Raw genomic sequence first — 12,731 nt, 5'->3', positions numbered from 1 at the left:
GAGATTTATGTTGGACAAGGGCACTAAAGAAACTAAAAATGATTACGTTTGTCTGCTTAGTATTTGCGTTCGGGCAACAGCACCATAGGGTATCGGTACTGGCAAAACAGTGGACTGGAGTGAAGGTGTAGAACGTCCTATAACTCTCAAAATTCAGTGACACGAAGTACGAGAGCCATACAACGGTATGTGAATGTATAATATACATATATGAAGTGTTCACATAATTTGAGGAGATGACAATTGCAGTAATAAAAATTGTGTTGGTTCAAGTTCAAGTCAGTCTTGGTAGAGGTGTTATCTGTATGCATTGTACATATCTTGATCTGCCCTTGCAAGGTATATGTGATTATCTGAAAGTAAGATCACCGGCAAAAAGGGTATGGTTAGTTCAACAATTCACTGCGGTTTAATAAAGCCCTTTTTAAAGACTTCGCAATTACCAATGTCAAGGCCGGGGTTCCTGAACCCCTGGTAGTGCCAAAGCCGGGTACATGATTTTTTTTTGTTCCCACTCCAAATGAAGGGAATGTTTCACAAAATATCCATATAGGGAAAATGTTCAGTAGCACAATATTTATTTATTAATGAAATTTTTTTATGTATTTGTACAAAGCCTGTCCACAATCCAAGCTATCCTATCTGATACAGTATATACAGTACTGTACTACCAAATTTAATTCTTACCAGCTATCTTGATTTAAGAAGAATCCTACTCCACTGGACAGGGAGTGAAAGGTAACTACCACAGGTATCCAGTGCCCATCAAGAATTTAGTTTTAAGGTCCTGCAAATCTTCATCACGTCTCTATAGTTATAGTAAGATGAGAACAGGAAGATCTCTAAGTGAGGCTTTGGGAAAGGAAACTTGGAAAGAGAGGATTACCTGGTGCTCTACCACCCCAAGTGGTGCCCCTTAGGACTTGCTCCCACTTAGGAGTTGCCAAGAATGTAGCAGTGACTGAGACTGTATATGCAGTCACTATCTACACACCAACATTAATACTATTTTTCCAACTAATAGCCATAAATCCTCCAGCAATGATGTGTGACAGTTAGGGCAAGAGATAACGTATATGGTAGGCAGTGTAGGCCCATTTGTCACCCTGTACAAAACTAGGGAGTAGCACAGCTCGGCAGCACCCTGCACAACTTAGCAGCCCTATTTTAGACTTGCTCTGTTCAACTTGTCTGGAACGGGCTTGAAAAAGTTCTCCAAACATAGCCTCCCTGAATCTAACCAGGCTGGGGAACCACCCCTAGTATTGTCGCCCATAATGTGGTGCAAATGATGACAACAAAGCAAAACACCAACAGCATCAGAAAGAGAGCAACAACTCTCCTAAAACAAAAATCACTGTTGTACTGTCCCCTGCTTTGCAACACTTCCCACTGAATTGAAGAGGCCTACCCCAAAACTCTAAGAATCTATGATGGTAACACCTCCCTATAGAAGTAGTTAGCAGACCAAAGCATTAGAGTCAACAATTACAACCCTGACCCCTCAGAAAAAATACGGCATTCCTGAGGTTACCAAACCCCAGTAACCATCAGTTTTTGTGCCAAAATAAAGTGGACCCTGAACAAGACCAAAGATCCTTGGCCCTAAAATCTACCAACAATGAATGGATAACAAAGCAGTGCCATATGGTAGTCTGATGAATTTGAAGACCAATGTGGAACTTCTTGTGATATGTGGTCCCAAGGAGGTACATACATACACATACAAAGGGCTTTTTCCATCTTACAAGGGAGGTAGCCAAAGTCAAAGGAATAAATCCACTCCCACCCATTTCATTCCCACATACTCTCATTTACCACCCCTCCCACCCTCCCTCTTTTCTTGGGTTATCCCTGTGTCAGCAGTGCAGCAAGACAGCACATCTACAGCAAGGCCACTTCATTTAATTGGTGACCCCTCCTCTCTGTCTCCTCATGCAGAAAAAGAGAAGACAGGAAGAAATCCTTTCAGGATGCATAAAAAAATTGTTCACACATACTTCCTAAAACCCCATCCTGCACCCACTACCATGCATCACAGCATCACCCATACACAACCATTCTCCATTCACCCCTATCGTTTAACTTCTTTCCTTAACAGACAACCCCCTCTTTCCCAACGCCCATTTTACCTCATCCATCAGTCTCATCCTAGGTCGCCCCCTCATGTTCACTCCATCCACCTCTGCTTCCACACTTCTACAAATCTTTCTTCACTCATTCTTTCCATGTGTCCAAACCATCCCAATACTCTTTCATCAACCCTATCCCCCAACTCTTTTTCCACCCCAGCTTTCCTCCTCACCTCATTTCTCACTCTAGCCTAGTAACTCGTACCATATTTCTCAGATATTTAATCTCAAACACATTTAAAATCTCTCTTCCTCTTATGTTTCATGCTTTTGACCCATACAGGGCTGTCAGCACAACACCCCTGCATACAATCTCCTCTTAGCATCCATTCCCAAATGTATCTTACTTGTTACACTTTTAATCCCCCAAGGCGTTTACTTGCTTCTTTCAATCTACATTCCACCTCCACTCATCCCTTTCCCACCACATTTGTTCCCAAGTATCTAAAACTATCCACTTCCTCCAGTCCCTACCTTAATACTCGCTTCCAATTTGCTGCCATCCTCTCCCCTTCTACATCTCATTACCTTACTTTTACCCAGATTCATCTTCAACTTACTTTTTTTGCACACCTTCCCAAACTCCATCACCAACTTCCTTAATCCTTCCTCTGATCCTGGCACAAGCACAGTGTCATCAGCAAACAACAGTTGGCTTATCTCCATTTTTCTCTACTTGAACCATCTTCAATCCCTGACCCATTACCCTTGCATTTACCTCTCGCACTACCCCATCCATGAACAGCCATGATGACATGACACATCCCTGGTGAAGTCCCACCTTTACCTCAAACCACTCACTCTCTCCATTTCTAATTCTAACACAACACAAGCTCTACTATTCTCATAAAAACTCGACTGTTCTTAACAGTTTTGCTCCTATCCCATGTATCTGCAATACCTCTCACAGTGCCTTCCTGTGTACCCTGTTGTAAGGCTTTTCCAAATCCCAAAAGGCCCAAATGACATCCTTATAAGGTACATATATATACCAAGGCTTTTTCCCTCTTCCAAGGGAGGTAGCCAAAAAGGGAAAGGCATAAAAACACTCCCACCCATTTCATCCCTAAATACACTCCACACCCCTCCCACCCTCCCTCTCATCTGAGCACCTCCTGGATGACGGGTCATCCCTGCACCCTGCCCACCGCCCTGGGTCAGAAGCAGTGTCGCAAGACACAGCACATCCATAGCAAGGCCGCTTCATTTAATCGGCGACCCCCCCTCTCCGTCCCCCCTTGCATATAAGGAGAGGACGGGGAGAAATCCCTTCGGGCTGCGTCAAAATTTACTCACACATACTACCCCACCCCCCACCCCCCGCCCATTCCTCCTCATGCAATCACATCATCCATATACAACCATTCTCCACTCACCTCTGTCTTCCGTCCTCTCCCTTCCTTCCTCAACAGACATTCCCCTCTTCCCCAAAGCCCCCTTCACCCCATCCATCCACCTCATCCTAGGACGTCCCCTCATGTTCACTCCCTCCACATCTGCCTTCCATACCTCTTTTACTAGTCTTTCTTCACTCATTCTTTCCATATGTCCAAACCATCCTAATATTCTTTCATCAACCCTATCTCCCAAATCCTTTTTCACCCCTGTTCTCCTCCTCACCTCCTCATTTCTCACTCTATCCAGCCTAGTAACCCCCACCATACTTCTCAGACACCTCATCTCAAACACATTCAAACTCCTTCTCTCTTCTTCTCTTATGTTCCATGTTTCTGCCCCATACGGTACCCTAACAATAAAACTAGAATTTAGAGCCTAGTATGACAATGCCTTAATGACCATGAAAGAATTGTATTTAAACGCTACATACAATTTTGAAGTGCACATCTACACAATATAGCATTAGAAAATTAGATATTAATTTTGTAAATTATAATACATCAACATAAATATTTTTATTGGCAGAAACCAATAACAGAAAATGTTGCTAAAAAGCTATGCACAAACAGATGAAGTTGTATTGTCCCCGTATTATCTAATTTTTTATTGCTATATTGCCAAGGTGTGCACTTCTAAAGATTTACCCATTGAACACCATTGTGAGAGTTGTCCATGCTCATGTTGCATCAACTGCCAGTGCATTGAACATGCCAGACAACGTTGTCAATACCTAGAAAGTATGTATGTAGATTGTTCATCCCCCACTCATGGAACCCCATGCCCAAACCTAGCCTAAAGTATAAATTGCAAACAAGAACACCTTGTGTTAGACTCAGAATACATCAAATCCAAAGAAACCTAAAAAAAAGTGCAATCCAGGATCACCAGAACAAAAGTTACATACGAAGTAGTGCCACAGTTTACCAAATGAACCCCCTCTAATAGTTCCACTCAAGCAACTACACCAAGTGAGAAGAGAACACCCACATAGTACAAGAACCCTCAGTACACTCAATCTGTTGGCCCTGACATCTCTTGGAGAAGGCCTGTAGCCCCCTTTACAAACCACTACATCCCCCTTTCTAGTACCACTAGAACCCACAGCCCAAGCACACCCCCAACCCATCTGAAATACAAGACCTCAACTATAACCCCTAACTCCTTCATTCCACCAAAATGCTCAACCACAAGCCCATTCGTCACCTCCCCCACCCACCTAAACACACACAGTCCACGTACCCACTTCCACATACCTGAAAAAAAAAAGAATACAAAAACATTCAGTCCACTATGACTGACCCACAAACTCATACACTCACTCTCTTTATCCATCCCAAGATCTACAACCCACCTACTCAAAGAAAAGAGAAGAGAGAAAGAGAAACCATAAGATATAAGTAATGGAGTATGTCAACCACACTGCACCAGTAAACAGCCCCACTCCAAAAATGCCATCAAACTGTTCCCAATTAAAAATGTATATAGTAAACCATCAATATATTGAAAGATATCTCACCACCCGCTACCACACAGTGGGAAGTGAAAAACCCTGGATAGGGCAAAGCCCAGTCATTTGTGGCAAGCTGCTGTTTCCATTCCAGCCTTTCCAAGGTGGTCAGAAACCAATACAACAACCCTACAGCAGGTCATGGGACTCAAACTTCTGACCACCTCTGCTAGAGTTCAAAGACATGTTTGAGAATATGAATTTTTAATTATTGAGTATCATTAAAGAATCCGCATACAAAGTAGAGAGTACAAAACACATCAAGAGAAAGCAAATGCTTCAGTTACAATTTACCTCTTTTTTTTTTCGACACTGCTTCTGACCCAGGGCAGTGGACAAGGTGCAGGGATGACCCATCATCCAGGAGGTGCTCAGATAAGAGGGAGGGTGGAGGGGTGCGGAGTGTATTCAGGGATGGAATGGGTGGAAATGATTTTATGCCTTTCCCTTTTTGGCTACCTCCCTTGTAAGGGGGAAAAAGCCTTGGTATATGTATGTATGTACAATTTACCTAATGAAAAGTACTATGCAGATTAAAACAGGATGGGTGTAATAGAGAGAGCTGAACATGAGATGTAGATCAGAGAAACGAAAAACATGGATCATATGAACTATTCAGAAATGTGAAAGTATTAAATGGGCTGGGTGGAGACTAGATGTTAGGGAAGCAGCATATAATATCTATGAAAAATAGAAATGGAGGGATTATTGAATGGAGAGATAGTGATAAAAAGAGAATTTTAATTATCTTTTTTTCATCAGATATCATGGATATTAACATAAACCTGTAGATGTGTATGTGCCTGTAGATGTGCCAGAAGTCACAAATGAAGTATGGTAGCATTCACTTCAAGTATTTTGAAATGAGGAAAAGAACCTAGGAGAGATGACATTGATAGACCTGAAAGATGCAGGGAGTTCATCATAGATTAGCTCAACAATATACAGTAAAAACTCTCTTATCCGGCATCACTGGGACCAAAGGCATGCCAGATACTTGAAGGGGTTGCTAAAGTAAGTGAAGGGGTACAGAAATATGTCTACAATCACCCCCTTTACTTACTATTAATGTCAGTTAACATATAGTATCACATACCGTAACATAAACAAAGCATCACATGATTGCGGCGTCACCACCTCAGTCTCCAACATGCAGTTCATCACTAGACACTAACCTTCTCTGTACTTTTCTGAAGGGGTTACTAAAATAAGTGGAGGGTTACAAAAACACTATGTCTACAATCAACTCATTTTATTCACTATTAACAACATTTTACTTAACATAAAAAAGCACATAAACAAACACAAACATGGCACATGTGAGACTGAACAGTGTGGGCAGCGGGCTGTGGCGGGTGACGCAAAACTGACCCAGATAGTGGTGCGCTCTGGTGACGCCGAAAACAATTAAAGCTTTGCGTGGGAAATTTTATCAATTTGTATTGATTTCATATAGATTTTAATGCTCGGAAAAAATATGCCAGATACCTGAATGCCGGATAAGAGGGCTTTTACTGTACACTGTTTATATATCAGGAAATTGTTCCAAGTCATGGTGTGGTGATCAAGTGAGAAAGTGATCAGAAAGACTAGTAACTGGTTTCCTACAAATAGACTAGGTCAAATTTTGTTAAATCCAACCAATAAAACTGGCAAGTTGTAGCAAATTTTTTACTCAACAGGGAATCTACAAGTTTTGACTGAGTTCCGTTCCAATGTAACATTGTAAACTGACTTTTAGTGTAGGCTAGAACCAGCCACAAGCACCTTCCTTTTCTTTGATGCACTACCATCAGAAGAATTTGCCTTATGCTGGGGAGCCAAAAGCAGCATAAATGAGAAAGTGAATGATATGTAATCTAAAATGGCACTTCCTCAGTCTATCATCACATGATGAAGTATTCCTCTGCTGTGTTCACCAACTAGTTCCTTGTATTATTAGTTAAAAAAAAAGGGGGGGGGGCAAAAATGAGTGAAGGGGAATATGCAGGGACCGGCACTCTCAGTGTCACAACCACAAAATGATGGAAATTGAGACTGCCGTCCTGTAGACTATTTGCAGACAACGGATTTTATCCATGTACTATAAGGCCATATCCCCCATATAAGCAAGGTAACCAGCCAAGGCATGCACCCAGCTGTCACCCACCCCAAGCCTGTCTAAAACTCATTTGGTTTCCCAATTATATTAGCTCCTTTTAAATGAATTAAGCAAGTGAAAAAAGACACTAATATTTCCAAGTTTTCTAAATTATAAAAAGGTCCATCATTTCTGTAGAATAAATGGCATTAGATTACTAAATTCTACACAAAAAATGCAAATAATACATTGTAAGGATTCTAGAGAGTATGCAAAATCTTTGGTGTAATTCAGCTATATAAAGATGCAGAAAAAGTAACAATTGAGATGGGAATAACAGTGCAATAAAGCTTCACCCAAGCTAATAACTTGCATGGAAGAGATTTGCAAAAGATTATGTTAGGAAGGGAAAGGTATTAAAGATCATTGGGGAATGTTTTAAGGACCTTAGATTTGCTGATGTTATTACTTCAGACAGACTTGTAAAATATGTTAAGTGATACGAACAAAAAAGTTTCAAAGTAGGTTTGAATCAATCCATTATTACCTCATTTTACAAAGTGGAAAACGCTCCCAAATCTTTCTCTTCTTTTGCTTATGTAATGGGTTCTTTTCCCATTTCCAGTACTTTGCAATTTTTGGTTTTGAAATTCACTTTCCATTCTTACCTCCATGTGAATATAGTGTCTTAGATATTTTTGTAGCAGTCCACATTCTTTCTCCTTTTTCATTCATCTCATGAATTTTGCATCTGTAAACCTGTTCTCATAACATGATGTACCTTCCATTATATTATTAACATAAATACGAAAGAGTATAGGTGCTAGCACTGAATCTTGTGAAATTATGCTGATCACTGTTCTCCATCCATACATTTTTTCCCCATGAATCTTCCCTTCAGAAAATCTTTCATCCATTTGATTAGTTTACTTCTTAGTCATACAGTGTGTGTGTGTGTGATTACCTAATTGTAGTATACAGGATAGGAGCAACACTAGTGGGGACCTGTCTCCCACTCTTCAATTTATCATGTGTGTTCAAGGGGTACTCAAGTTACAATGGAGTTCCATTTCTACACAACATTGTAAACTAATTTTTGGTGTAGGTCAGAACCAGCAGGGGTTAACTCTCATTTCGGTGAAAAATACTCGATTTTGTCAAACTTCGTGTGTGGACTGGTGTGGTGTCCCTGAACACCGCGGGACTGGTTTCCAGACGTATAACGCCACCCTTCTCAGGTAATGGTGGGTTTAAAGGGCCAGAGATTTAAAGGTCTGCCCGTCAGCCACGCCCCTTTCTTTGCTATGGTTTGTTTTCCTTGTATTTTGTCATTTTTTTGTTGTTGTTTTTGAGAATTTTTTACTCTGATATTGTTGTACGATAGGTTAGGCAGCAGTCACCACACTCAGTGCAATCGAAAAAGGGTTCAGCGTATGCGTGCGTAATTTCTCCACGTGTTATCCTGTTTTATACATTTCTTGTTTATAAATTCACTACTCCATAACTAAATATGTCAGATGTGATAGTTACCAAAGTATTTTGCTCCATTCTGAACCTGAGAAGTGCAAGAATACTCACCTTAGCAAAGGGATTGTAATGCATGTGTACCATTCATTATGTGAAGGATATGGAAGGTTAGGATTGTCACGATTCTCAGCTGGCATGGGTACAAAAGAAATGTAATGAACATCTGCTGCTTACTTCCCAGAAATGGTCAAAGGATTATGTAAGTAGATATGTGCATTTGATACTCTTTGGAGGCACTTTTATGGAGTAGTGAATATATAAACATAAAAATGCTATTTTCTCAAAACTAGTTTTTTCGCACAAAAGTAACTATAACTTCGTGTGTAAATAAGCAATTTTGATCATTCTTGTTGGAAAATGATCATGATACTTATATCTAACAATATTAGTAAATTCATTCTTAACCTACTTGATATATATTTTTGAAAAAATTTTAAAGTTTATTATTATTTTTTTTTTTCATAATTTGCTGTAAGGCTGACTTTCTTTTTCACTTATAATTACGAGTATACTAGTTTAGGTACATCTGGATGTCTACTAACTGTACACCAAAGGAAATCATTATTCTCCTCATACTTTTGGAAAAATAAACGTTATTTCAAAAATAACTCAAAATTGCAAGTAAATCGTCTGTTGTGTAAAAATTTCTTAATGGATTTCAATGAAATTTCTGTCGCAGATGCATCCCATTTCCCCGCACATTGTGTTAAATTTCCATTGTCTTACATAAAAAGATAAGGTTGGGAGGACCAGAAATGCATAATCCGATCGAGCAAATCACCGAAATGAGAGTTAACCCCCTTAACTAAGCACCCTCCTTGGTGATTGCTTTACTTTTCTTCAATGCACTGCCATCAGAAGAGTTTGACTTCCACTTGGGAACCATAATGGAAGAAATTTTTTTTTGTGAGAGTGAATGAATCAGTAATTCAAAATGGCGCTCCCTTCCTCACCTTCCATTCCTTCCTTGACTACCGTTCCTTCTTTGACTCCCATTCCTTCCTCGACTCCCATTCCTTCCTCTCTCCCCACTTTCTTTCCTCCTCCCCCTTCTTCCCCTCTCCACCTCTTTCCTTTCCTTCCCCTGTTCCCATCTCCCCCTCTTTCCCTTCCTTCCTCTGTCCCCCTCTTCTCCTTCCTTCCCGTGCCTCGTCCCCTTCATCCCTACCTTCCTCTGCCCCTCATCCCCTTCCTTCTCCCTCTTCCCCTTCATTCCTACCTTCCTCTGCTCCTCCTTCCCCTCGTCCCTTCTTTCTCCTTCCTACCTCTGTTCCCCTCCCCCTCGTCCCCATCCTTCCCCTCTTCTTATCCCCCTTCCCCTCCTGTCGACATCCTCATGCCCACGTTCTCCTATCCATCTCCTCTTCTCCTTCCCTTTCCTCTCCTCCCATCCTCCTCTTTCCCCACTCCTTTCAGTTCCTCCCCCATCCCTCCCTCCAACTCCCCCACCCCTCCTCTTTACAATTCCTCCCCATTCTTCCACCTCCTTCTCCCCCTTCCCCTTTCTCCTCCCCTTCCCCCTTCCTCTTCCCCTTCCCCCTTCCTCTTCCCCCTTCCTCTTCCCCTTCCCCCTTCCCCCTCCTGCCCAGGTCCTCCTCTGAGGGTTTTGGGGTTGAATTAGAAAGTAAAATGGATAATAATAGTGTATATCGTTTCGATGCCGGTTTTTTCTCTCGACTGAATAGATTTGATGTTCTAAATAGTGGTAGTTAAAATGTGCAACAAAATTGTTGTTCGTTATTTGCAGAAGCCATTGTAAAGTAGAAAAAACAACCCATAACTCCAGTATTTCTCGTACATAAAGAGCAGTGTTCATTCCCGCTACAGGGAAAAAGTCGTACAGTATAGTGTCGTAGGCTCATCTGCTTATTATATTTCACTCGCATAGGATCGTAGGTTCATCTGCTTATTGTATTTCACCCTTTGCCTGACCCTCGTAATTAATATTGATGTATACAAATATGGTCACGTCGAAACCACGTTGATGCACTTCGGGGTCATACGCTTGAGGCTGTCCAAACTTGGAAAGCTTCCAGTGCGAATTGCTACTGCTTCCCTTGATGTAGTGTGTTTGTGTGTGTATTTACCTAGTTGTATTATACGTGAAGGGGAGCTATGCTCGTGGTAACCCGTTTTTTAATCTCGCAATATCAAGTTTGTTTTTAAATTCTTGTGTGTGTTTACCTAGTTGTATCTTACGGGAAGAAGCTATGCTTGTGTGTGTATTTACCTAGTTGTATTACACGGGAAGGGAGCTGTGTGTGTGTGTTTGTTTGTTTGTTTAAAAGTTCGGAGCATTACCCATAGATTTGACAATGAGCTTTCATCCGCAAAGGTAATCCTTGTCAGTCACAAGTCCAGCACTTGATCCAGGACCAGGGGAAACCGGTCATGGGAGCTCAGCCACGTAGTTTGAAGTTCAGGCACACAGGCTTGTAGGCCAAAATACGCCGATTGAATAAGGTCATGATGCCTACTCTCTCCCAACATGACTCGCCTTTCGATTAACTCGGTCTACAGTCCCCACACAACTCTGGGAGTTGCCAGTAATAGTATTTACAACTCATCGTTACAGTGAAGGAAAAACGGGACTAAAATAAATTAACTAGTACCTAATAATCAACAGCTCCCTCAACTGTGGGAGCTGGTAGTAAGTACATCTTGTTTATCTTGACTATGGAGGAAAAACGGGACCAAAACTAGTTACTGACCCGAAGAGCAAAAACATGCACAGGACGTTGCTTACCGCAGCAGTGCGGTTAAGTTCAACCATCCGTTGGCGTGTTGCAACCGACATTATATTTACAGCCTTGATCACCAACGAAGACATTGTACGGAATGTCATGGAAGATAGCCTGGCGTCACCAGTTACATCATGATATGTGTATGGGGCCAACTGCCGTGACAGTGCATAAACTTGGCTCAGCGACCTGTGTATCCCTGGAGAGCTTCTGGGCGGAGTTCCTCTTTATGCCTCACAATTTTCAGGCATATATGATTTGTCTCGTACACCTGCAACATATGTGGGTCACTCGTTGGCTTCGCTTTCAGTGTCATTTTCTTCAAGCGCTTTCGTAAAACAGCTCCAGATTATTATAGGAACACAACTTTCCGTCAAAACTAGCCCTTGCACCCACCACACAGAAGCAAATACAATAATTCATAAACACGTTAAAATGTGGCAGGACTCTGCCACTGGCTTCCTAGAACGCATCCCCACGAAAACACGTACTACTCCGATTACAAAACCGATCAAACCAGTACTACCACCTCCCTTTATAAAACCTTTTGGGAAAGGCAAGGCACGAGCCGCACGTCCATACATTCGGGTAACCACCCAGCACCAAACCGTCACGAACGCGCTAGAAGGCTGGGTGTTCGGGTCACTCCGGGGTCACCACTTTGCAGTAGTTTTAGTTCGGAACAATGGCAGGACAAATGAAAAACAAAATGTCTAATATCTTTCTTTTGGTAATTAGCCACAAGGTGCGACACTAGAAGTGTCACATGAGAAATATAGGTGAAGCTCGGACTAAGGCCACAGCTTAGTGGAGCTTATGGTTGTAGCTGGACGTGGAGCCTAACGTCAGCGAGGCGGTAGCAGATGATGACGGCGAGGCTCGATGGGACGGCTAGAAGACTGGACGAGGATATGTTGTTTTTAATAGGCCTGGACGCTGACACCACTTGTTCCATATGTCCTCGTGACCTATAAAGGTATGGAGCGTATTGACCTCCGCTGCCCAAGAAATATAACGTACGCAGTCTCTGCAATACTCGGTTGAGACAAATTAAAAGTAAGGATTTCTCGTTTACCACCCAGTGACAAGGACATTTGATACTAGCCACGTGGCTATAGTAGCTTCTGGTGCAACAGTCCGTACAACTATGGCTCCCCGCAGATGCTGTGCTGAAAGCATTTACACATCAATCTTGATAGTCCAAGTCTTACGTTTATCAAAGCCAGGATCACAAGAACCATTGGATACTGCCTCAGTTTCCTCGCACCAGTACTTGCAGTGCCATTTACTGTTGAAACTGAAAACCGCATGAGCCGTTTTCGGTCATCTGGATTTTGCTATCAGGA

The 12,731-nt window shown here is 41.9% G+C and overlaps 1 protein-coding gene across 1 annotated transcript in view; it reads left to right on the top strand.

The window, feature by feature from the left end:
- The first annotated feature begins 32 nt into the window (after positions 1-32).
- The window catches only part of LOC143018181 (NAD(P) transhydrogenase, mitochondrial-like), a 53,345-nt gene continuing 40,646 nt past the window's right edge, over positions 33-12,731 (top strand). The window contains exon 1 of the mRNA XM_076173362.1: positions 33-185. The gene's annotated coding sequence lies outside the window, so the exon portion shown is untranslated. The remainder of the gene's footprint in view (positions 186-12,731) is intronic.

The sequence above is a fragment of the Oratosquilla oratoria genome, chromosome 34, assembly GCF_046742065.1.
Source record: "Oratosquilla oratoria isolate Oo_2021 chromosome 34, ASM4674206v1, whole genome shotgun sequence".
In the NCBI taxonomy this organism is placed as follows: Eukaryota; Metazoa; Arthropoda; class Malacostraca; order Stomatopoda; family Squillidae; genus Oratosquilla; species Oratosquilla oratoria.
Note: the sequence above shows the minus strand (reverse complement) of the source record. Positions and strands in the feature narration are given on the sequence as shown.